We start from the raw sequence: 26,957 nt of genomic DNA, 5'->3' as shown, positions 1-26,957 counted from the left end.
CAGCATGGCACCCTTTGCTGCTACACAATAGATTCAGGAAAGCATGCATTTCTTCCTTCCAGAGCTGATGAAGTAACAATGTTTTATGTAAAAGCAATCCCATCATTGATAGAGACAATCACGTTTGTGGCATTTGCTATACAGTTATGAAAACATTTTAAATATACTTTTTACATGCCAGCAAGGGTACTTCGAAAGGATGGTGCATCTGAAGGCCAATAGTGTCTGGGAAGAGTTGCGTACTGTGCCGCGTAGTGTGTATGACCTGTGACTGATGTATTCCAACCATGCTACTAGTTTAGTTTACAAACACGAACATACAAAAGACTATTCAGACTACCTCAAAACTCCTCACTGGCAGAGGTCAGGTTGGAGTTTGGTCTGCAAAAGCAGCATCTGCAAAGAAGATATATATCTATAAAAACATGGTCCAACATCTGGATTAATCAACAAAACTCACTAAATACCACTCTCTGGAAGGCACAAGAAGATCCCCACTCAGTTTACACCAGGTATCTACAGTCATCTTTAAAGCTTATGAACATGAGAAACCTCTGGCAACAGAACCTACCATTTTCTTCTTTTCAGAAAATACTGATAGCAGCAAGAATGCACTAATTAATGGCTAATGAAATTATTTGTAACTAGTGTTCTCACGCATGGATGGTTCTGCAATCATGCATGAAACCGCAACCAGCAACATACTTTGGGCATTTTTTTTTTTTTTTTTTTTTTTTTGTTACAAAGGTCCTAGCTTTTTTAAGATATCTAGAGAATTGATTTTCACAGGCTAAAAATAAAGGCTGTGTTTTTTCTTCAGTGTCCAGCCGGACCTAGAAGTATTTATTTCCACAATAGTGAGAATAGGTAGAGTAAAGCGAAAACAATTCGCACATTAATAACTGGGCACAAGCCTGTACCAAGTCACAAGGAAACAATACAAAGGAAAAGACAAAGAATTCACAGGCAAACAGGGAGAACAGGGTGGCTTATAATACAATGCAAGAAATTCTTGAATAAGCACAAACCCACAGTAACTGCCGAGAAAGTTTAAGAGTCATACAACAGGCAGTACTGTAAAACAGTCGACGAACGTTTCGATCCCTATCTCCAATAATATAGTGGGATCATCTTCAGGACTAGAGTTTGACTTTGCCTGAGTTGTCAAGTGAGCCTGTAGGGTATAAACAGGAAGAGAAAGAAAAGAGAAGTTTCTGTACCAATTATTTACAGAATAAGTGCTAAAGGCTAAAGTGCTCGTCAACAACCGGTTTTGTCATGCAAAATGCAACATGTGCACATGCAGTTGTATCCAAAGGGCACGGATCGTACTGTGCTCGTGTTTGGGGTGCGAGAAAAGGCTTACCGCGTTCATTTTGTGGCAGTGGTGCTTAGTGGCGGGGAATATAGTGTTGGGTGAAGAGTTATCGTAGTGATTGATGCCAGGGGTGAATTCGGGGACCCAGTATGAATGGGTAATTACCACGAGCCGTGCTGGGTGGGCCAGTCGTGGATGGACAAGGCTTCAATGCCAAACAGTTCCGGTTTGTAGTTGATGCCTATATAGAGTTGTTAAGGTCAATATTAGCGTATGGCAGATGAGTAACATTAAAAGAAAAAATCTTTTTTATGAATAGAGAACCCATAATTACCGGGTGACGATTCGGAGGAATCGAAATAAAGATAAAAGCCTGGCACAACAGGTCGAGTTGATTGTGACCTAGAAGGGAGGCATTATAATCTAGAGTTACAATTGTTACCGTGGTATCATGGTGGTGACTCAAGTGCAGTGAGCAAAAACCAAACATTACCGATGGAGCCTAGTGTAGAACGTGGGCTCGATGCGGGACTTCAGTTGGGAAGTAGTAGCCTGTAAAACCAAGGACATTGGTTGGTGGTGGGGAGTGAGGGGCAAGGAGCAACAATAAGTGATTTGTGCAGGCAATCATTTACCGTGACCGGGGGTCTGTTCCACGTAAGGCGCTCGATAATACGGGCCTTTTCCGTGCGAGCCTGAAATAAAAATGCCAGGGGCGCACATGAAATATATGGCGGGCTATACCAGAATCCCAAAGGGGTGCCAGGGTTCTTCCAAGGGCTTACCTTGATTCACTCGTAGAGGGGCCGCGATGGGATCCCGTCTGAGTAGCGCAGTGGCCGGATGCTAAGCGTCTGCATTCAGAGACGCCTGATATGCTATGTCGAGATAGTGGAGAACAGTGAGGACGGACTGTATGGGAGTCGGCGGTGCCGATGTTGGACGCCATCTTGGAGTGGTGGAACGTCCGAGCCATGATATTTAGGATGACCAGTGAAAGTGCCTGTGCGTAGTGCGCAGTACAGGGGGCACCAGCTATTTGATTAGAAAGGAGCTGGGGTGCCCTGCGTGAGTGGCGAGCGAACGACTCAAAAGTGAGTTGTGCAGGTGTGGGCGCCATTTTGGATTGGTGAGGCGCAGAAGGAGTGAAGGTGAAGATGCCACAAAGCGGTTCACAATGCACATGATCTCGAGCTAGTTCAGTTAAAAACATACAAATTCGAGCCAACTGACATTTCGAAATTGTTACATTTTAGGGACAGACAATTATTATGTATGCTCATGCAACAAAAGGATAGCTTATATCAGGCTTGTCCAGTCTTCAGTTCTGTTGAGGCCATCCTGAATGGAGTTGAACTGTATGATGGACTTCAGCTCTTCTTTATTCAATAATTGTCCCATGTTACCGCCTCTTGGAGGGAGTCTCAGTACTTTCAAGACAGTCCATTTCAGTTCATTGTCAGAGTGTTTTTGAGCTGCAAAATGTTCCACCAGGGGTGCATTTAAAGTGCCGCACCGAATGCGGCTCCTGTGTTGTCCAATACGGATTTTTACCTTTTGGCTGGTCTGTCCTATGTACACTTTCTGACAAGGGCACACAATTAAATAAATAACGTTGCAAGTGTTACAATTGGAGAAGGAACGACATTGGATAGTGATGTTGTTAAAGGTAAAACTTTTTCCTTCTATAGTGCTGTCACAATTGTTACATCCACCACATTTTGCATGCCCAACAATGGGGGACAGACCCCATACATTTTCAAGTGTAGTTGACGGTAAAGGAGCAGGTAGAGCAGCTCTTACAAGGTGATCCCTGAGGTTTTTACTCTTTTTAAAGGCAAATACAGGTTTCTCAAAGGAAAGGACACCTGTATTGAGTATTGGCCAATGCTTGAGGATACTTTTTCTTAGTTGATTTGAGATAGGTGAGAAAGTGGATATGCAGGGTATGCGTTTAGAGTTAGTCTTTTCCTTTGGCGTAAGTAAGACTTCCCTGGGGCAATACCATGCCCGCTTAGTAGCGTTTTTAACTAATTTCTTTGGGTACCCTCTGTCTTTGAGTTTGATTGCCAAGGTGGTGGCTTCTCGGAAGTAATCCTCCTTACAGGAGCAGTTACGCCTGATTCGCAAAAATTGCGAGTATGGTAATGAGTCGCGTAATGCTCTTGGGTGGTTACTGTTGTAGGCCAAAAGGGTGTTTTTTTCAGTGGGCTTACGGTAGAGGCGTGTCAATAGGGAACCTTCACTGTGATAAATGGACAAGTCCAAGAAGGAGATAGAGTCACGATCAGTGGTGATAGTAAAAGTAAGGCCCAAACAATTATTGTTCAGCCAGTGTAAGAATTGGCGCAGGCAATATTCACTTCCAGTCCAAATGATGAAAATGTCATCGATATACCTACGCCAAAACTTCACTCCCGAAAAGAAGGGATTGGTAGGATTGTTGATCACATTAGTCTCTATCTCATCCATAAACAGAATCGCCAGATTCGGAGCAAAAATTGCGCCCATGGCTGTCCCCTTGATCTGTTCATAGAAATTGCCATTGAAGAGGAAAAAATTCCTCGTAAGGCATATCTCTAGGAGTTGAAGAATGAACATGCTAGGTACAGCATGTGGTCGAGGTCGTGAGTCCAAAATCTTTTTAATCACTAACAATGCTGTAGTCTGAGGAATGTTAGTATATAAGGACTCAATGTCCATGGTTACCAGAGTTTCAGTCATAGGGTTGTACGGATGATGCTCAATCATGTTAATCATGTGCATTGAGTCCTTTATGTAGCATTGCGTGAAAGGGACAAAATCTTTAATGAAAAAGTCTACGTAAGAGCCCAATGGTTCCAAAATGGATCCGCAGGCTGAAACAATAGGGCGGCCTGGAGGGTTAATTTGATCTTTATGAATTTTAGGTAACGTGTATATTACCGGAATTCTGGGTGATTTTACATTCAGGAAATTATATTCTTTTTTTGATAGAAAACCAGCTTCAAGACCCTCTTTCGTGGTTTTTTGTATTAGGCTCTGTATATCCTTAGTGGGATTGTGACTCAGTCTTTTGTAGTGTTCCTTATTCTCAAGTTGTCGCATTATTTCTGAAACATATGCAGTTTTTTCTTGCAATACGATACCTCCGCCCTTATCCGCACTTTTAATTATGAGGTTATCATTGGTTTTAAGTTGGGAAATGGCATTTTTCTCTTCCCTAGAGATGTTATAGGGTATAAACATTTTCTTGTTTTGGAATTTCTGCAATTCCTTCAGAATTATCTTCTCGAAAGTGACCACTTCTGTGGGAATCATATTTGCAGAGGGCGAGAAGATAGATGGTGGACGGAAAGGAGTATTGGTGACCCTTTCTGGTGTGGGATGCAACTGAAAGAAGGCTTGTAGACGTAAGCGTCTAAAAAAACGCATTAGATCTGTTTGTAAATCCATATAGTTGGGTGGAATTGTTGGCACAAAAGAAAGGCCTTTCATAAGTAATGATAGCTCTTCTTGTGCCAGTGTGTATTTGGAAAGATTAAAGATAGGAATGCTGTCGGTTCCTTGTGGCGGGGCTTGTATTCCGCTCACCATTGGTAATAGTTGTTGCGAGTCCTGCGCTCGCCAGGGGGGTAGTTCCATCTCTGGGTTTTCTTGACCTTCCCACGCTGTGGTGGGTCCTGGGCGCCTCTGGCTAAAAAAGAATTCTGATTCAGACCGCCTCTTCGTGCCCCACTGCCACCTTCCCCAGGATCAGAACTATCAGAAGATTCGGCAGAGGTGTCTGAAAATCCTACCAAATTCTGGCGTCTGTTATAGCGGCCCCAAGGGCGGCTGTTTTGGTAGCGGGGGTATGTTTTATTAATATAAAAATCTTTCTGCAGGTAAGGGTAAGTGTTCTCAATATTATATAATTTCACGTCCTTTTTGATTTTATTTGACTTTTTATTTTGTTCAATCCTGTGGAACTCAGCCACAGTTTTGTCAACTTGCTCAAGTAGTTTTTTTGTGTCTGCACTAGGATCAGAATCTGTTAATTGTTTGAGGAGGTCTGCAATTTCAGTTTCCAGAGATTTAAGAGTTTCACTCGCAATATCTATGCCAAGGGCTAGCCAATGGCGTGAACAGGTTGTACCTATGAAGCTGAAGTTTTGGATATATTTCGGATTATCGGTGAAAATTCCCGGAATATTTCGAACTTGCAAACCCAGTGGGATCACATTGGCTTTTAGATAATCAGTCAGCATTAGAATCATAAGTTCTAACCGAACTTGCTTCTTTTTCAGTTTTTCTAGTTGGTCTGGAATAGAGTCATTTACTGAGATTGGGGCTTCTGGGGTCTCTGACAATAGAGAAGGGCGTGAGCATAGTTGTTTCAAATAGTCGTCTGTATAGAGTGGTGTGTTGACTGACATATTAGGGAGACAAGTGTGGGGAAAGGATTACTGGATGTGAGTGATTGGGGAAGACAAGGTGTTAGGACTGGCCCACCCCCGAAAAGAGGTGGGCAAGGGAATAGAAACCCTTGCAATCTGGCGATTGCGCTAATTGTAGGTTTAGTATACAAGGGAACCCAAAATAATGGCCAAGGACCATGGGTTAAGCTATTTATTTTTATGTTACAAAGGTCCTAGCTTTTTTAAGATATCTAGAGAATTGATTTTCACAGGCTAAAAATAAAGGCTGTGTTTTTTCTTCAGTGTCCAGCCGGACCTAGAAGTATTTATTTCCACAATAGTGAGAATAGGTAGTGTAAAGCGAAAACAATTCGCACATTAATAACTGGGCACAAGCCTGTACCAAGTCACAAGGAAACAATACAAAGGAAAAGACAAAGAATTCACAGGCAAACAGGGAGAACAGGGTGGCTTATAATACAATGCAAGAAATTCTTGAATAAGCACAAACCCACAGTAACTGCCGAGAAAGTTTAAGAGTCATACAACAGGCAGTACTGTAAAACAGTCGACGAACGTTTCGATCCCTATCTCCAATAATATAGTGGGATCATCTTCAGGACTAGAGTTTGACTTTGCCTGAGTTGTCAAGTGAGCCTGTAGGGTATAAACAGGAAGAGAAAGAAAAGAGAAGTTTCTGTACCAATTATTTACAGAATAAGTGCTAAAGGCTAAAGTGCTCGTCAACAACCGGTTTTGTCATGCAAAATGCAACATGTGCACATGCAGTTGTATCCAAAGGGCACGGATCGTACTGTGCTCGTGTTTGGGGTGCGAGAAAAGGCTTACCGCGTTCATTTTGTGGCAGTGGTGCTTAGTGGCGGGGAATATAGTGTTGGGTGAAGAGTTATCGTAGTGATTGATGCCAGGGGTGAATTCGGGGACCCAGTATGAATGGGTAATTACCACAAGCCGTGCTGGGTGGGCCAGTCGTGGATGGACAAGGCTTCAATGCCAAACAGTTCCGGTTTGTAGTTGATGCCTATATAGAGTTGTTAAGGTCAATATTAGCGTATGGCAGATGAGTAACATTAAAAGAAAAAATCTTTTTTATGAATAGAGAACCCATAATTACCGGGTGACGATTCGGAGGAATCGAAATAAAGATAAAAGCCTGGCACAACAGGTCGAGTTGATTGTGACCTAGAAGGGAGGCATTATAATCTAGAGTTACAATTGTTACCGTGGTATCATGGTGGTGACTCAAGTGCAGTGAGCAAAAACCAAACATTATCGATGGAGCCTAGTGTAGAACGTGGGCTCGATGCGGGACTTCAGTTGGGAAGTAGTAGCCTGTAAAACCAAGGACATTGGTTGGTGGTGGGGAGTGAGGGGCAAGGAGCAACAATAAGTGATTTGTGCAGGCAATCATTTACCGTGACCGGGGGTCTGTTCCACAACTTGAGAATAAGGAACACTACAAAAGACTGAGTCACAATCCCACTAAGGATATACAGAGCCTAATACAAAAAACCACGAAAGAGGGTCTTGAAGCTGGTTTTCTATCAAAAAAATAATATAATTTCCTGAATGTAAAATCACCCAGAATTCCGGTAATATACACGTTACCTAAAATTCATAAAGATCAAATTAACCCTCCAGGCCGCCCTATTGTTTCAGCCTGCGGATCCATTTTGGAACCATTGGGCTCTTACGTAGACTTTTTCATTAAAGATTTTGTCCCTTTCACGCAATGCTACATAAAGGACTCAATGCACATGATTAACATGATTGAGCATCATCCGTACAACCCTATGACTGAAACTCTGGTAACCACGGACATTGAGTCCTTATATACTAACATTCCTCAGACTACAGCATTGTTAGTGATTAAAAAGATTTTGGACTCACGACCTCGACCACATGCTGTACCTAGCATGTTCATTCTTCAACTCCTAGAGATATGCCTTACGAGGAATTTTTTCCTCTTCAATGGCAATTTCTATGAACAGATCAAGGGGACAGCCATGGGCGCAATTTTTGCTCCGAATCTGGCGATTCTGTTTATGGATGAGATAGAGACTAATGTGATCAACAATCCTACCAATCCCTTCTTTTCGGGAGTGAAGTTTTGGCGTAGGTATATCGATGACATTTTCATCATTTGGACTGGAAGTGAAGATTGCCTGCGCCAATTCTTACACTGGCTGAACAATAATTGTTTGGGCCTTACTTTTACTATCACCACTGATCGTGACTCTATCTCCTTCTTGGACTTGTCCATTTATCACAGTGAAGGTTCCCTATTGACACGCCTCTACCGTAAGCCCACTGAAAAAAACACCCTTTTGGCCTACAACAGTAACCACCCAAGAGCATTACGCGACTCATTACCATACTCGCAATTTTTGCGAATCAGGCGTAACTGCTCCTGTAAGGAGGATTACTTCCGAGAAGCCACCACCTTGGCAATCAAACTCAAAGACAGAGGGTACCCAAAGAAATTAGTTAAAAACGCTACTAAGCGGGCATGGTATTGCCCCAGGGAAGTCTTACTTACGCCAACGGAAAAGACTAACTCTAAACGCATACCCTGCATATCCACTTTCTCACCTATCTCAAATCAACTAAGAAAAAGTATCCTCAAGCATTGGCCAATACTCAATACAGGTGTCCTTTCCTTTGAGAAACCTGTATTTGCCTTTAAAAAGAGTAAAAACCTCAGGGATCACCTTGTAAGAGCTGCTCTACCTGCTCCTTTACCGTCAACTACACTTGAAAATGTATGGGGTCTGTCCCCCATTGTTGGGCATGCAAAATGTGGTGGATGTAACAATTGTGACAGCACTATAGAAGGAAAAAGTTTTACCTTTAACAACATCACTATCCAATGTCGTTCCTTCTCCAATTGTAACACTTGCAACGTTATTTATTTAATTGTGTGCCCTTGTCAGAAAGTGTACATAGGACAGACCAGCCAAAAGGTAAAAATCCGTATTGGACAACACAGGAGCCGCATTCGGTGCGGCACTTTAAATGCACCCCTGGTGGAACATTTTGCAGCTCAAAAACACTCTGACAATGAACTGAAATGGACTGTCTTGAAAGTACTGAGACTCCCTCCAAGAGGCGGTAACATGGGACAATTATTGAATAAAGAAGAGCTGAAGTTCATCATACAGTTCAACTCCATTCAGGATGGCCTCAACAGAACTGAAGACTGGACAAGCCTGATATAAGCTATCCTTTTGTTGCATGAGCATACATAATAATTGTCTGTCCCTAAAATGTAACAATTTCGAAATGTCAGTTGGCTCGAATTTGTATGTTTTTAACTGAACTAGCTCGAGATCATGTGCATTGTGAACCGCTTTGTGGCATCTTCACCTTCACTCCTTCTGCGCCTCACCAATCCAAAATGGCGCCCACACCTGCACAACTCACTTTTGAGTCGTTCGCTCGCCACTCACGCAGGGCACCCCAGCTCCTTTCTAATCAAATAGCTGGTGCCCCCTGTACTGCGCACTACGCACAGGCACTTTCACTGGTCATCCTAAATATCATGGCTCGGACGTTCCACCACTCCAAGATGGCGTCCAACATCGGCACCGCCGACTCCCATACAGTCCGTCCTCACTGTTCTCCACTATCTCGACATAGCATATCAGGCGTCTCTGAATGCAGACGCTTAGCATCCGGCCACTGCGCTACTCAGACGGGATCCCATCGCGGCCCCTCTACGAGTGAATCAAGGTAAGCCCTTGGAAGAACCCTGGCACCCCTTTGGGATTCTGGTATAGCCCGCCATATATTTCATGTGCGCCCCTGGCATTTTTATTTCAGGCTCGCACGGAAAAGGCCCGTATTATCGAGCGCCTTACGTGGAACAGACCCCCGGTCACGGTAAATGATTGCCTGCACAAATCACTTATTGTTGCTCCTTGCCCCTCACTCCCCACCACCAACCAATGTCCTTGGTTTTACAGGCTACTACTTCCCAACTGAAGTCCCGCATCGAGCCCACGTTCTACACTAGGCTCCATCGGTAATGTTTGGTTTTTGCTCACTGCACTTGAGTCACCACCATGATACCACGGTAACAATTGTAACTCTAGATTATAATGCCTCCCTTCTAGGTCACAATCAACTCGACCTGTTGTGCCAGGCTTTTATCTTTATTTCGATTCCTCCGAATCGTCACCCGGTAATTATGGGTTCTCTATTCATAAAAAAGATTTTTTCTTTTAATGTTACTCATCTGCCATACGCTAATATTGACCTTAACAACTCTATATAGGCATCAACTACAAACCGGAACTGTTTGGCATTGAAGCCTTGTCCATCCACGACTGGCCCACCCAGCACGGCTCGTGGTAATTACCCATTCATACTGGGTCCCCGAATTCACCCCTGGCATCAATCACTACGATAACTCTTCACCCAACACTATATTCCCCGCCACTAAGCACCACTGCCACAAAATGAACGCGGTAAGCCTTTTCTCGCACCCCAAACACGAGCACAGTACGATCCGTGCCCTTTGGATACAACTGCATGTGCACATGTTGCATTTTGCATGACAAAACCGGTTGTTGACGAGCACTTTAGCCTTTAGCACTTATTCTGTAAATAATTGGTACAGAAACTTCTCTTTTCTTTCTCTTCCTGTTTATACCCTACAGGCTCACTTGACAACTCAGGCAAAGTCAAACTCTAGTCCTGAAGATGATCCCACTATATTATTGGAGATAGGGATCGAAACGTTCGTCGACTGTTTTACAGTACTGCCTGTTGTATGACTCTTAAACTTTCTCGGCAGTTACTGTGGGTTTGTGCTTATTCAAGAATTTCTTGCATTGTATTATAAGCCACCCTGTTCTCCCTGTTTGCCTGTGAATTCTTTGTCTTTTCCTTTGTATTGTTTCCTTGTGACTTGGTACAGGCTTGTGCCCAGTTATTAATGTGCGAATTGTTTTCGCTTTACTCTACCTATTCTCACTATTGTGGAAATAAATACTTCTAGGTCCGGCTGGACACTGAAGAAAAAACACAGCCTTTATTTTTAGCCTGTGAAAATCAATTCTCTAGATATCTTAAAAAAGCTAGGACCTTTGTAACATAAAAATAAATAGCTTAACCCATGGTCCTTGGCCATTATTTTGGGTTCCCTTGTATACTAAACCTACATACTTTGGGCATGGCATACTCCCCTTTCTTAAAAACAAAGCTGCTTAATCATTTCTCAATCAACTTCCGACCCTAAGCCCATACAAACCTAGCAGCCCACAACTAAAATATAAAAGAAATCAAGAAGTATTCCATAAATTAGATAATTGAAAACAATTAAATCATAATCATGCATACCCTGCATATCCACTTTCTCACCTATCTCAAATCAACTAAGAAAAAGTATCCTCAAGCATTGGCCAATACTCAATACAGGTGTCCTTTCCTTTGAGAAACCTGTATTTGCCTTTAAAAAGAGTAAAAACCTCAGGGATCACCTTGTAAGAGCTGCTCTACCTGCTCCTTTACCGTCAACTACACTTGAAAATGTATGGGGTCTGTCCCCCATTGTTGGGCATGCAAAATGTGGTGGATGTAACAATTGTGACAGCACTATAGAAGGAAAAAGTTTTACCTTTAACAACATCACTATCCAATGTCGTTCCTTCTCCAATTGTAACACTTGCAACGTTATTTATTTAATTGTGTGCCCTTGTCAGAAAGTGTACATAGGACAGACCAGCCAAAAGGTAAAAATCCGTATTGGACAACACAGGAGCCGCATTCGGTGCGGCACTTTAAATGCACCCCTGGTGGAACATTTTGCAGCTCAAAAACACTCTGACAATGAACTGAAATGGACTGTCTTGAAAGTACTGAGACTCCCTCCAAGAGGCGGTAACATGGGACAATTATTGAATAAAGAAGAGCTGAAGTTCATCATACAGTTCAACTCCATTCAGGATGGCCTCAACAGAACTGAAGACTGGACAAGCCTGATATAAGCTATCCTTTTGTTGCATGAGCATACATAATAATTGTCTGTCCCTAAAATGTAACAATTTCGAAATGTCAGTTGGCTCGAATTTGTATGTTTTTAACTGAACTAGCTCGAGATCATGTGCATTGTGAACCGCTTTGTGGCATCTTCACCTTCACTCCTTCTGCGCCTCACCAATCCAAAATGGCGCCCACACCTGCACAACTCACTTTTGAGTCGTTCGCTCGCCACTCACGCAGGGCACCCCAGCTCCTTTCTAATCAAATAGCTGGTGCCCCCTGTACTGCGCACTACGCACAGGCACTTTCACTGGTCATCCTAAATATCATGGCTCGGACGTTCCACCACTCCAAGATGGCGTCCAACATCGGCACCGCCGACTCCCATACAGTCCGTCCTCACTGTTCTCCACTATCTCGACATAGCATATCAGGCGTCTCTGAATGCAGACGCTTAGCATCCGGCCACTGCGCTACTCAGACGGGATCCCATCGCGGCCCCTCTACGAGTGAATCAAGGTAAGCCCTTGGAAGAACCCTGGCACCCCTTTGGGATTCTGGTATAGCCCGCCATATATTTCATGTGCGCCCCTGGCATTTTTATTTCAGGCTCGCACGGAAAAGGCCCGTATTATCGAGCGCCTTACGTGGAACAGACCCCCGGTCACGGTAAATGATTGCCTGCACAAATCACTTATTGTTGCTCCTTGCCCCTCACTCCCCACCACCAACCAATGTCCTTGGTTTTACAGGCTACTACTTCCCAACTGAAGTCCCGCATCGAGCCCACGTTCTACACTAGGCTCCATCGGTAATGTTTGGTTTTTGCTCACTGCACTTGAGTCACCACCATGATACCACGGTAACAATTGTAACTCTAGATTATAATGCCTCCCTTCTAGGTCACAATCAACTCGACCTGTTGTGCCAGGCTTTTATCTTTATTTCGATTCCTCCGAATCGTCACCCGGTAATTATGGGTTCTCTATTCATAAAAAAGATTTTTTCTTTTAATGTTACTCATCTGCCATACGCTAATATTGACCTTAACAACTCTATATAGGCATCAACTACAAACCGGAACTGTTTGGCATTGAAGCCTTGTCCATCCACGACTGGCCCACCCAGCACGGCTCGTGGTAATTACCCATTCATACTGGGTCCCCGAATTCACCCCTGGCATCAATCACTACGATAACTCTTCACCCAACACTATATTCCCCGCCACTAAGCACCACTGCCACAAAATGAACGCGGTAAGCCTTTTCTCGCACCCCAAACACGAGCACAGTACGATCCGTGCCCTTTGGATACAACTGCATGTGCACATGTTGCATTTTGCATGACAAAACCGGTTGTTGACGAGCACTTTAGCCTTTAGCACTTATTCTGTAAATAATTGGTACAGAAACTTCTCTTTTCTTTCTCTTCCTGTTTATACCCTACAGGCTCACTTGACAACTCAGGCAAAGTCAAACTCTAGTCCTGAAGATGATCCCACTATATTATTGGAGATAGGGATCGAAACGTTCGTCGACTGTTTTACAGTACTGCCTGTTGTATGACTCTTAAACTTTCTCGGCAGTTACTGTGGGTTTGTGCTTATTCAAGAATTTCTTGCATTGTATTATAAGCCACCCTGTTCTCCCTGTTTGCCTGTGAATTCTTTGTCTTTTCCTTTGTATTGTTTCCTTGTGACTTGGTACAGGCTTGTGCCCAGTTATTAATGTGCGAATTGTTTTCGCTTTACTCTACCTATTCTCACTATTGTGGAAATAAATACTTCTAGGTCCGGCTGGACACTGAAGAAAAAACACAGCCTTTATTTTTAGCCTGTGAAAATCAATTCTCTAGATATCTTAAAAAAGCTAGGACCTTTGTAACATAAAAATAAATAGCTTAACCCATGGTCCTTGGCCATTATTTTGGGTTCCCTTGTATACTAAACCTACATACTTTGGGCATGGCATACTCCCCTTTCTTAAAAACAAAGCTGCTTAATCATTTCTCAATCAACTTCCGACCCTAAGCCCATACAAACCTAGCAGCCCACAACTAAAATATAAAAGAAATCAAGAAGTATTCCATAAATTAGATAATTGAAAACAATTAAATCATAAGTAATAATTAATTGTTAATTATTTATTGATTAATTAACTTCCTACTCTATACCCCAACAAACCAAACAGAACACAAATCACATTTAACGAAAATAAATCAACATTGCCTACTTTACATAATAAATATCAATCATATAATTAAATCAAATGTATTAAATAATTAATACATATTAACTAATTCACATTTAAAACACATTATTTAAAAGTATACTACTTACCTCAAAAAATGATCTTCTTGTCAATGATGTTTGTGCATCAATATATTTGTGTATCATGATATTTATTTTCCAATATTTCTGCATCCCAATATTTTTAAATCAATATTTTGTCCAAACTCTGCATTCAGTGGATCTATTGACAGTCCCAGGCAGTGGAAGATGTATTTGCGAATCATTGGTGAAGTCAGATTTATAATCATATTTTATAAAAAAAAGTACTTTAAAAGTGACCTCAAACCAGCCTAAATTCTCAATGAGCTCTTTTGCATGAGCTTCCAGGTGTCATCAAGGAGCTGAATAGCTTCTTCGTGAGGTATTTTCTTTCTCTGAGAGCTGAGAAACAAATCTTTGTGTGTGAGGAGGTGTTCTTTTCCCTCTGATAGGATGGCTATCTGGCCTGTGCCCAGTTACTTAATTAGCTTCAAAGAAGTCTATCTTTGTACAGGCAGATGTAGCTAACACCTGGCCAGCCCCCTTCCTTTGCCCCAAGCTAGTCAGGCAACTATTTCAGTGGAAGAGAAGCTGCCTTTACAGCCAGTTTTGAGGGAACACAGTTGATTGTTGCTCAGTTCCTTGGCCACACCTCTAAGGTGGGCACAGGAGCTCTGGACAGGGGAGGAAAGGTTCTGCCAACTTGGTTCTAGGTAGAGACGGGTCTCATGAGATTGTTTGTAGTGGGGCACACAGGAACTGGTGCAAAAAGGGGTAGGGTTACCCCATGAAACGTATTCCCTTTTGGTTAGGGAGGTGCCAGGAGTCACCCCCACCCACAGGCTAGTGACATACATAAATATGACACCCTTGGGGGAGCAAGTGCTCTGATTGGTTGCTTGCAACATGTGAAAAATGTTACTGGCAGCTATTACAGTCCTCTGGAACTTAGTCCCTGTCATGAAGTAAATAATAAAAAATAATATGAAAGGGCAAAGAAGGGTTACCCTGCCCAAAAAAAACAGCAATTTTTGCTGCGGATTGGAAAAAAAGCCCACAATGGAGGCCGGGGTCACATTCTTCAATTATAAGGCCCTAATGAGCCCACCCCCCACATCACATAATGGGAGGCCACATCACATAATGGGAGGGAGTGCCTGGCCACACGCCCTGAGCCAATATAGGCCCCACCCCTGGTGCCTACATGCAAAAAAAGGAGAGGGCCCCCTTTACTGATCTTTCAAAGGCCCTGTGGACCACATCCACAAGGGCCAATATGTTTAATTGAAGCGAGGGGCAAGTAACCCACCTCCCAAAGCATTAAAAACCCCAGAGTAGCCCACTCCCAAAGTTGATTAATAAAATAAAGGAGTGGTAGGGTGGTGCTGCCTTCACTGAGACTCTAAAGGCCCTGTGTACCACATTCCCCATGGTCACTACAATATTTTATGGGGTGTGCTGCATGTATCCCCTCCCAAAGCCGCTGTTGGTCCTGGGGATCTCATCCCCTGGGGCCAGCACACATACTGTGCCCCGGGGAGCCCAACCCTGCTACACAGTGGTTTCCCTGCCCACACTGTCAGGGAAAATTGTGTTTGCTCACTCTTGGCAGGAGCATTTTTGATAATCTTGCCTTGCAGGTGCACGCACTACATCAACTCCCAGTAGGTGGGAGAAATAACAATGTTCCCGTTGGCTGAGAGCAAACTTTTTATCTGTTGCAGGCAGGGAAACAGATCAAGAGATTGCTCCTGGAGCATAAATAGCTGCTCCCTGTGGGCAGGTGCAATGGCGGCTTTCACAGCATGTGGGAGCCAGCTGGGGCCACGGGGACCCTATGGCTCCCACGGCAGTCCCCAACATGTGTAATGGTGGGTGCCCAGGGTGGGCACCAGGGCACCCACTTATTATAATGAGAGGCTGGGGGATGGGTTCCCCTGGGCCAAAATAGGCTTGTATGGATAGCCAGATTACCCCTCTCCTTTTAATAAAAAAAATACATTGCCCAGGGGCATGAGGTCCCTTGGAGGGGGCCACGCTGCCCATCACCCCTTTTTAAATGCATTGTGTCCAGGGAGATGAGGGTCCATGGGGCCTAAGCAGGCTCAGGGAGGGAAGGTTTGTGCCCATATGGGGTCCCTGGGGCATAATAGGGCTCTGGGAGAAAGACCATGCAGCCCCCTCCCATTTTTTTATTGGGTTTGGCCATGAGGGATGGTGACCCGGGGCCAAGAAGACTTCGGTATAGGGGTCATGCTGCCCCTGTCCTTTTTACAAAAAACAACCCTAGTGGATGGCGTCCCCAGAGCCTAATAAGGCTTTGGTCGGGGGCACACTGTCCCTTCCCCCTTTTTAAGTGCATAGAGCCATGGGGATGGGGTCCATGGGGCCTGAACAGACGTGGGGAGAGGGCCCTTCTCTTTTTTATCAGTTCGTTCAATTGCCTTTTTTTATTCATAACAATGACCATTTAAACACAAATTTAAAAAATACATTATGTATTATATGGTTCATTTAAATACTTTTAACAATCTCGTCAAGGCTGAACAAGAAATTTTCTTACAAAGCAAATCTCCTCCTAATTGTATTGCAGAAAAGATATAATTTGGGACAAAGTAATACATTGTGGGAGTATTAAGCATTTTAAAAAGATCAGCTCCTCTTGGTGTGATGTATAGGGCTTGTGCTTAAAAAGTGGCAGTCAAAACCGTTTTCTCAAGCTGCTATACAGAGTGCAAAAAAGCATAAAGTGCAAAGTCATTTAGGTTGAGGAGTTATTGCATTGGCAGCATGGAAGAGATTCAAACTAGGAACCAGAGTTAGGGAAAGCAATCAAATAATGAATTGAAAGTAACCTAAGCCTCGTGAGGTAAAACCTGTGCTCTGGTTTTTCCACCTAAATTAAATTCTGCTCTATCCCAAGAGCTGTGGAAATTGACAAATAGTTAAAAGCTAAAGTTCTTGTGATTGTAATCTCTTCATTCGTCATGAGAAATTTTTGCTTAACCATGGACTTAGATTGGGGACCAATACTATCTGAAAATTGAAAGAAATTGGTGAGGCCCATATTATTAAAGCTTTCCTGGCTTATGCCAGATAAGGGATAGAGTATCTATTATCCAGGTTCAAGCACTCGCTAAGAAAATCTCTCGAAAAACCTGCTTGTGGGGTACACCAAATTTTAACGCAAAGTAAAAGAAGGGCCATTTTAGCTTTGTTTACCAAATAACTGATACCCAATTCAATTTGAGAGATAAGGCTAGGGGTCGATTTAGAAATGACCAGAGGGGCTTGTTTTAGAGGGCATGCATTGTAGCTGACACTCCATGGCCTCAAACTTCAGCTTCAGATGATCCCACTCCCAGACATTTAGGGGCTCATTAGGATGACGGGAGGACTTTGTCTGCCCACCATCCTGTTGGAATTCGGGACCGCCCGCCATTTGGGGTATTAGGATGTGCCCGCCACAGTGGCGGGCACATCCTGCATTTCTAGCATTGTGGCGGGCGGTGCTCTCTGCACCGCCTGCCACAATGCTATAAATGCATACATGCATTTGCATAAACAAAGTGGCAGGCACCGCGCAGTGCCTGCTGCTTTGTATATGCAAATGAAGGGGGGTACCACAGGTACCCCCATGTGCAACCTCCACCCCTCCTTCACTCTGGGGACACGCAGGGGGACCCCCAGAGTGAAGACCGCATGCCTTTCCGTGGCGGCAATGGCATTAGTAATAAGGTATCCTAACATGGCAGGCGGTGTCTGACAGACACCACCACCATAGAAACCCTTTTCCGCTCCGGTCGCCTTGTGACCGGGGCGGATAAGCGGTGGACGGAAAGAGGTCCCCCCCGCCATACTAATATGGCGGGGGGAAAACGAGTGTGGATGTCGGGTGGATTGCCCCCGCCAGGCTGGCGTTGGCTACTGCCAGCCTGGTGGGGGCAATCCGCCCGACATCGTAATGGGCCCCCTAGATTTGTATAGCTGGACCATCTCTTGAATTGGCTTGTGCCCAATTATTTTTATGACTCTAAAAGATAGATTTGCATACTATTCCTATTTTCTGAATTTTCTGTTTAGTCAAGCTATCCCATGAAAAATTAGCTTCAAACAGGATACCTAAACACTTGAAACATAAAACCTTAGTAATAGGGATCTACCCAATAAAAAAGGATTTGGTTTTCATGTCTTTGGGCCGCAAGTTAAAATAAATGATTTCTAGTGATTTACTTTTAGATTTAGTTTGTCAAAAAACTGCTAAAACCAGTTAAGGTTTCTGGAGTCCAATAGCTATTTCTGAAATGAAAAAGCATCATCTGCATTTAAAAAAACTGGGACTGGTCGGGAGGCGATTTTAGGGGTATCATCATTACATAAACTCAAAGCTTTGTCTAAAAAATGTATACAGAATAAAACTAGAAAAAGTTCTATTAAACAGCCCTGGATGACCCCTCTTACTATCGTTATAGGTTGTGCACAGTCATCTTGTTGTATATGGTGTGCAGACAGACTATCAAGTTTTAAATGTCGACCTACAGAAATATCGAGTCCTTAATATCGTGAGTCAGAAATATCGACAGCAAGAATATTGTGGTCAGGAATATCGATTTAAAGGTAAAAAATATTGTTTAAAAAATATTAAAGTCTTTAATATAGTTTCCAAAAATATAATTGTTTAAAATACTGATTTTTTAATTAGTGTTATGTATTTTAGTATATATTTTAACCGCTTAACTGCTGCGGCAATTCCACCGTGGTGCAGGGGTTTAGCGAAGTGGGCGGGGCCGCGTCGGCCAACGGCCGTTGGCTGACAAACGCAGCGGAGGGGTTAAATGTATGCAATGTATTTTTTTGTATAAGAATTGTTTATGTTTTTTAATATATGTGTTAAATTTTTAGTAGTTATCAATTTTATTTGATAGAATATTGCATTTTTTAGCTCTGTAGCGGGTTGTGGGCTTATAGGGAAATAGGGTTGGAAGTAATCATTATAATAAATTAATGAGTTCTTTTATTTATTAATATTTATTTAATTGAGATTTTATAGTGTTAATTGTGGGAAGTAGTTTAATATCAATTAATTATACATAGATTTTGTGTCAATATTAATGAATGAATTGTTAATCAATTATGGTAATTGTGTATTATTTTTTAGATGGGGTTGTGGGGTTTATAGGGTAAAGGGTGGGAAGTAATTTGTTTTTAATTAATTAATAATAAGTTGGTAATAAATATTATTTAATTAATTGTAAATTAATTATGGAAATTTGTAATTCATTTTAGGTGAGTGTTGTGGAATTTATAGGGGTAAAGGGTGGGAAGTTATTATTGTTTCATTAATTAGTAATTAGTTCCTAATTAATATTAATTAATGAATTGAAAATTAAATATGGAAATTGTGTAACTAATTTTAGGTGTGGGTTGTGGGTTTTATTGGGTAAAGGGCGGGAAGTAATTTATGTTTTTTAATTCAGATTCAGATTTCAGATTTCATACGTCTTTATTCCGATTATTATATCATAAAAGACAGCAGATAACATTCCAGTTTGTAACATGATTAATTTGACAGTTTAAAAAGATTTTACACAATAACCTCAATTCCATCACCAACCAACATGAGTACAAAAATCAATTCATCACAATTACAATTAATAATTTATCAAGCTAAAACATCCTAAAAATCTTTAAAACTGGATTAAATATATTCGCAAAGACGTTCATACAATTTTTCCAATGATAAAATAAATAAATGCTTTCGGGATTTCCTCTTTTTAAAGGACAAGTGGGTGCCTAGCTCTTAGAATCCATGCCCACCCCAGAAACTTTGCCATGCAAGTGGACACACTCTCGGAGGTATTAGATTTTAGGACCCAGAGGGCTTCCATACACACCCGCGTATTGATCTTCCTGCAAATGGGCTTAATCCATTTGCGACGCGGGGCAGAATATGCTGGGCATACAAAAAAAAGGTGACTAGTGGTTTCCTTCTCCCCTGTGCACCATGGAAACACTTGTTATGTTGTTGACCGCGCCATTTGTGTGTATATGCCCTTACTGGTAGGGTGCCAACTCTGAACTGGTGACAGAGTTTTCTATCTAAACTTTTGGTAATAATATCCCAGTATGGCTCTACATGGATCTCAGTCTTATGGAGTAAAAAGAGACCAGTCAGATTTGTAGGATGGGACAACGAGATACGTTGTTCTTTCACCGTCGCCCAATATAATGATTTAAATTCTTTTTTAGACGGAAGAACACTGTTCTCTGGATCAGCCCACTGTGAATTTAAGCCCATATTCGACAATATGGCCTTTACTTCGCGAAACCAGGGAAGGTTTCCTGACCCAATGATTGATCTCAGATCCATAATTTCGCTAGCAAATAGGGCCAGTTCTGGGGTGGACCAAATGCGTCTCCACAGGGCAACCATCCTATATCGTGCTAGATCTCTAATGGCGTGACAACCCATATCTAATGAAAGGGGTAGGGTAGGGGTCGATTGTGGTAGACCAATCAGGCTGCGCAAAAACTTGTTTTGGATTTTTACCAAGGGTGCAAGGTCCACGTAACTCCATAAATCTGCACCATAGAGGATGGCGGAGCTTATTTTGGCGTTATAAATTTTCAAAGCTGGCAAAACTCTTTTGGTTTGCGAGCCCCGTTGCGCCTTTATTAGACACCCCGATAGTCTAGCAAATTTTAAACAGAGAGCCTCAATCTGTGCCTTCCATCTTATCCGATAATCTATAACCACCCCTAGGTAGGTCATGACTCCAACTTGTTCTAATTTGGCACCATTCAAACTAACGTCACTCTGTTTTGGTTTGTTTTTCGGTAAAACCATGTATTTTGTTTTGGTCACATTGATCTCTAGATCATTAATATTACAAAAGTTCACGAATTTATTAATTGCAGTCTGTAACCCCGCTTGAGTTTTTGCCAATATCAGCGTATCATCGGCAAATATAAGAAGGGGAAACTTTCTCCCACCCAGAGAAGGTGCATCTGTTGGGGTTTCTCCTAGAAACTGTACAACTTGGTTTATAAACAAAAGGAACAGGGTTGGCGCCAGGACACAACCCTGCCTTACCCCACGAGTCACAGGAAATCGCTCTGTCACCTGTCCCTGCCCACCCCATCTTACTCTGGCAAAATTATTCTCATGTAGTCTTATAGTGAGCTCTAAAAGTTCTGGTGGCATACCCATTTTTCTCAGGGCGACCCACAGCTTCTCTCTTGAAACGAGGTCGAACGCAGATTTGAGGTCCACGAATGCTGCATAAATAGTGCCCCCACCTAGATACACAATCTTCCAGTAAATCAAGACAAATCTGAATACTTGGTCGATTGTGCTAATGCTTTTCCTGAAGCCAGCTTGCATCGGGGAAAGGATATTTTCCTCATTCATCCAGACCTGTATTCTGGCTAGGAGCATTCTCGCTATTACTTTTTGTAGGGCGTCTATAAGGCTGATTGGGCGATAATTCCCTGCTATTGACTTATCCCCTTTTTTATATATGGGTAGGATTTCTGCCCCTTTCCAAGACTCAGGTATCACAGCTCCATTAGCAATAGGATTTGCTAGGATCGTTATGTATGGAACCCAATTACATTGATCATGTTTGAAGAGGTCGGCTGGAATACAGTCCATCCAAGGAGCTTTACCCCTTTGAACCAAGGATAGTGCCTTCTCTGTCTCAATGTTTTAAAAACACTATGGGCATGCTTATGGGGTTGGGTATAGAGAGTGAAACTAACTCCTCTTCGTTCGGTGCCCTATCCAACCCACAGAACTGGGATGAATAGTGCTCCACCCAATCCTCAACTGAGACATGGTTTGCAGGTGTTTGCGAGTCCCTAGGTCCTCCCATTTCACGACCTGCCAAAATTTTATTTGGTTTGAGGACAAACTGGCCTCATACAGGTCCTGCCAGCGGCGGTCATCCCATGTTTGTTTCGCTAACTTTTGGCCCCTCTTATAGTTCAACCTCTCTGCTTTAATCAATGATATATTCCTGGTTTTAATGGCACTAATCAGAGAGCTATGGGCCTTACGGCAGGTCTTGTCATACCATTTGGTACCAGGAAGATCTCCACCCATTTTCACTGGATTCCCCGACTTTGTGAAGAAAGATTTTATATTATCAAACAGGCTCTGATGTATAGAGCTAATCTGCTCAGCCAAGCCTGTGTCACCTATTACTGACTTGGCCTGTTTTACCGATTTTGACACTTCTTTGGAGATTTTATCCAAGGTGGCTGGATCATCCAAAATTCTAAACCAACGAACCCTTCTACAGTCATTGGTTAAAACGGCATCTGCTGTGATACAATTTGTAACTTTAGAATTAACTGATCCCTCTTCTACTTTCAAGTTTAACACCAGGGGATTGTGATCACTCTCTGGCCTCTGTATGATTACCATGTCCTCTACCATTGACCAAAACTCCAGCTTGATTAAGAAATAATCAATTCTACTTGTGGTTGAACCATTATCAAAAGTAGCTTGTCCAAGCCTGTCTGACTTAGCTCGACCATTTACAGCTCTTAAGCCCCACTCCAAGCACATACCCAACCACTGGAGAGCGCCTCAGTGACCTTTTTGATAGGTTTTATGGTAAGGTTTGGAACATTCCATAATTGATCAATCTCCCCGTAACTGTTGTCTCCCTCACTAGGTATGGGTTCAAAGGTGCTGTTTAGGTCTTCTGCTACCACAATGCACTGGTCCCTCCCAATACACTCCAATAAACAGTCTAATTCATCAATGATTGCTGGGCTCCTCCCTCCAGGTAGGCCTCTGGCGTAAATGTTAATTAAGAACAATGCCTGACGATTGTCTCTCTGGAGTTTAAGACCCAGGATGTCATTGTTGTGGACTATCAGTTCTTGTATCCTGTAGCCTAAGGATTGTTTAATCCATATTACCAGCCCACCTGATGGTCTTCCCTTTTTTCCCTTGATTGCCGGTTCATGGTAGGTGAGATATCCAGTACGAAAAACAGCGTTGAGAGCCCAACTTTCTTGGAAAAGTAAAATGTCATGCTGATCAATAAAAGCCCCCCATTCGGCTCCATCTAGTTTCCCCTTTAGCCCAGCAGTGTTCCATGAGGCTAACTTTATAATGTTTTCCTGGTGGATGGGGAAATTTATGTGGGGATCTATATGCCCCCTTCTTCTTTCACCCAACAGCAGTCCATTTTCGAATCCTATTGTGTTTTGCCCTACCTCAGTTACAGTATCTTGGCTGTCTAATTTTTGAGTACCGCTAAATTCCCTTTGGATGTGACCAGGTTGCAAAACCTCCGAACTGCTAGCTGTAGTAGACACTCTATGGATAATTTTTGTATTACAGGAGAGTCAATCTACCCCTTCCAGACCACTGAGAGGTGCATACCGATTCGAAAGTTGGGGGTAGAACAAGGGATATATAGCCAAGTCACGGGGATGTCTCCCTCTGCGACCATTGTTGTGGTATGATGGTGTTGATGGTGTTTGAAAGGGAAGGTTAATGGGAAATCCTAGTTGAGGAAAAAAGTAGTGCAATGTTAACGTTTGGACATCCCCCACTTTACCAAACTTTGGTTTTCTGCAGATGAGGTCTACCACCCAGGGGTCCCTAAAACTAACGATGATGCAGTGCCCCTCTAGATCCTTCTGACCATGCCCCACCCAATCTACTCTTCTTACATTGAGGGTCTCTGTTTTAGACATGGGTGGGAGTGGCCTGTTCTTATTAAGCCAAAAGTTTACTTTATTATATAAGTCCCAATGTGATTCTATTTTCCCCTCCTCTAAAGGAACCACTCCTGTCATAATGATGGTATATGGTACGGACTCTGGTGGAAGATTGACATAGGGTGGTTTACGATAAACATTTTTCCTGCTATGGTTCTCTTGCTACTTTTGGTGAGAAGATTTAACTGGACTGCTTACTGCGTGCTGTGGTTTTGTCGGTGCGCCTTCCTTCATGGGTTTTTCATTTGCTAAATTAGGCTCATTTCTATTTAACCCCTGTTTTGGCTGCACTACTCGTGGTGGCAATAGTGTTGATGTTGGAATAGCTTTGGCCAGTTGCCCCAACCCTCCTGTGTTATTTATGGGTTGTCTCTGGCTACCAAGAATTGCGTCACCAGAAAGTGCAGGGGAATTAGTAAAATTTTTCACAGTCTCCATGTTAGCTCTCAATAACGCCTCCATCTGATCCATTTTATCATTTAACAACCTCTTCCTTTCAAGTAGTGGTAACAGTAGGGATTTTACCACAAATTCTATCTTGCCCAAAAGACGATCGTCAGCATTATTTGTTGGGAGAAGATTAGTCATGCTTGATGGGGAGGTGGCCAGGGGTGCTATTTTGTTTGCTGTGGGTGCTGTATTACAGTTACCTTTTAACACCTTCACAATGCCCCCCTTCTGGGTTTTCTCCTTCCTTTTCCTTTTGCTAGGACTTGATTCATGGGGGTCTTTTTGGGGTGGATTTTGAGTCACCACAGGACTAGGTATAGGTTCAGATGTATCATTATCATCGATATCAATATTCACTAGGTTATTGTAAAGGGAGCTACTCGACAATTTATCTGAAAGTCTAGCAGAATCGTCTGGCTCTTGATCTTGATCTACAAGCGCCGTGTCTGTGGTGATGTCATTGTTATCGATAAGGTCTAAATGTGATAGTGTGACTGGGGGAACTGGGGATTCAACCTGTCCTATGTTCCCAAGTGAGGACCGTTTCCCAGTAACCAGATCAATGGAGAGACGTTTTTCGGCAAGGGCTACCTCTTTCTCTAGGATACAGGTAGTCCATTTGAAGAAATGGTCGATAGTGCCTGTAAATACTTCATTCGAAGTGGAAACCTGCACCAGTCTATCTTTGCCAGAACGCAAGTTCATTGTAGCAGTTTAAGCAAAACAAAGTTCGTTACAAGCTGAGGGTCCTCAACAAATATCACGATGCAAGTGAGGAAGTTACAACTAGCTCCAAGTTTACAGTTATTAAAACAAAATAGTCTGAATCTCACTTGAAAGAGGTGAGGCCCAGCCCAACCTCATCCGACCTCTGACGGCCTCAGACGGTCCCTCCCTTGTCCCGGGCTTCTCCCGGCGCCTTCCACGCGCGATCCCGCGACGCGGGGAGTGTGTCCATTTTTAAGCGCCACCTGGCGCTGGAATCTCATGCGCGGCTTGTGCGCTTTGCCCCCTGGGAGGTGCAGTCCTCCTCTCGGCGGCCGCGGTGATGTCAAACGCGGCGGCGGGAGTACTGCAGGACTGCGTGCTGGGAGGCTGACAGGAACCAAGAGAAGTCACAAAAATGCCCAGGTAAGTTAACAGGAGCACCCGCTCCGCCGGGAGTGTGTCCGTTTTTAAGCGCCTCCTGGCACTGGAATCTCATGCACAGCTTGTGCACTTTGCCCCCTGGGAGTTGTAGTCCTCCTCTCGGCGGCCGCGGTGATGTCAAACGCGGCAGCGGGAGGACTGCAGGACTGCGTGCTGGGAGGCTGACAGGAACCAAGAGAAGTCACAAAAATGCCCAGGTAAGTTAACAGGAGCACCCGCTCCGCCGGGAGTGTGTCCGTTTTTAAGCGCCTCCTGGCGCTGGAATCTCGTGCGCGGCTTGTGCACTTTGCCCCCTGGGAGTTGCAGTCCTCTTCTCGGCGGCTGCGGTGATGTCAAACGCGGCGGCGGGAGGACTGCAGGACTTCGTGCTGGGAGGCTGACAGGAACCAAGAGAAGTCACAAAAATGCCCAGGTAAGTTAACAGGAGCACCCGCTCCGCCAGGAGTGTGTCCGTTTTTAAGCGCCTCCTGGCGCTGGAATCTTGTGCGCGGCTTGTGCGCTTTGCCCCCTGGGAGTTGCAGTCCTCTTCTCGGCGGCCGCAGTGATGTCAAACGCGGCGGCGGGAGGACTGCAGGACTTCGTGCTGGGAGGCTGACAGGAACCAAGAGAAGTCACAAAAATGCCCAGGTTTGGAGATGTGTCGGGCTACCGACTAAATGTGGATAAAACACAGGTATTATGTTCTAAAAAAATAGCCAAGGTGGATGGAAGATATGTAGAATCTGTAGTTTACCTGGGTATAACAATAAATGCAGAACCAGGTAAAATAATTGAAGATAATTACACCCCTCTTATCAAATCTATGGAAACAGATCTAAAAAGAATGGACTCATTACAGTTGTCACTGATTGGGAGGGCTAACGTCATAAAAATGACAATGTTTCCTAAGGTGCTTTACAAATTAAGGTCAATCCCATTTAAAATTGACTAGAAAATTATTAAGAAGATTGAGTCCATTTTCATGAAATTTTTATGGCAATATGGTAAAATAAGGCGGTCAAATAGATATATGTCATTACCACAAGATAGAGGTGAGTTGGGATTGCCAGATATTAAGAGCTATCATCTTGCATGTCTCCTCGCAGACATGGCTATCCTACTCCATCCGGGGGGCCCAACCCTCAGGCAGGCGGTGATACCATCAATTTTTCAGCTATTGGTGGGAAGTGAAGCCGTAGGGCTTTAATTAAGGAGAACTCAGAGGAGTTATTACAAGGAAATTGGATACAAGACGCTTGAAGGTATATGGTATATATGGAAACCTGTTAAAAAAGTTCTAGATATACCCACTATCCATTACCACACACCACTTTGGAATTCAACACTCTTTCCAAATCTTAGTAGGGATGGAACGTGGCGTCATTGGGAGAGTCATGTTATTGTGGAGTTGGGGCAAATAATGATCAGAGATCATTGCAGAACACTTGAAGAACTTACACACCACTATTCACTACAAGGCTATCAAGAGTTCAAATACCTACAGATTGTAAATAGAATTAAAGCAATTAGGCCACATATCACTTTGCTTGGGAAATTCGAACTAATTGAGTATTTGAAGTCAGGGGGCCATAGAATTAGAGATATATATAAAATATTTAACGACGCATCAATTGACGATATTGGAAAAATTGAAACCACATGGTCC

This window comes from Lissotriton vulgaris, chromosome 10 (assembly GCF_964263255.1).
Source record: "Lissotriton vulgaris chromosome 10, aLisVul1.2, whole genome shotgun sequence".
Lineage (NCBI taxonomy): Eukaryota > Metazoa > Chordata > Amphibia > Caudata > Salamandridae > Lissotriton > Lissotriton vulgaris.
The sequence above is the reverse complement of the archived record's forward strand: the minus strand, read 5'-3'. Positions refer to the sequence as shown.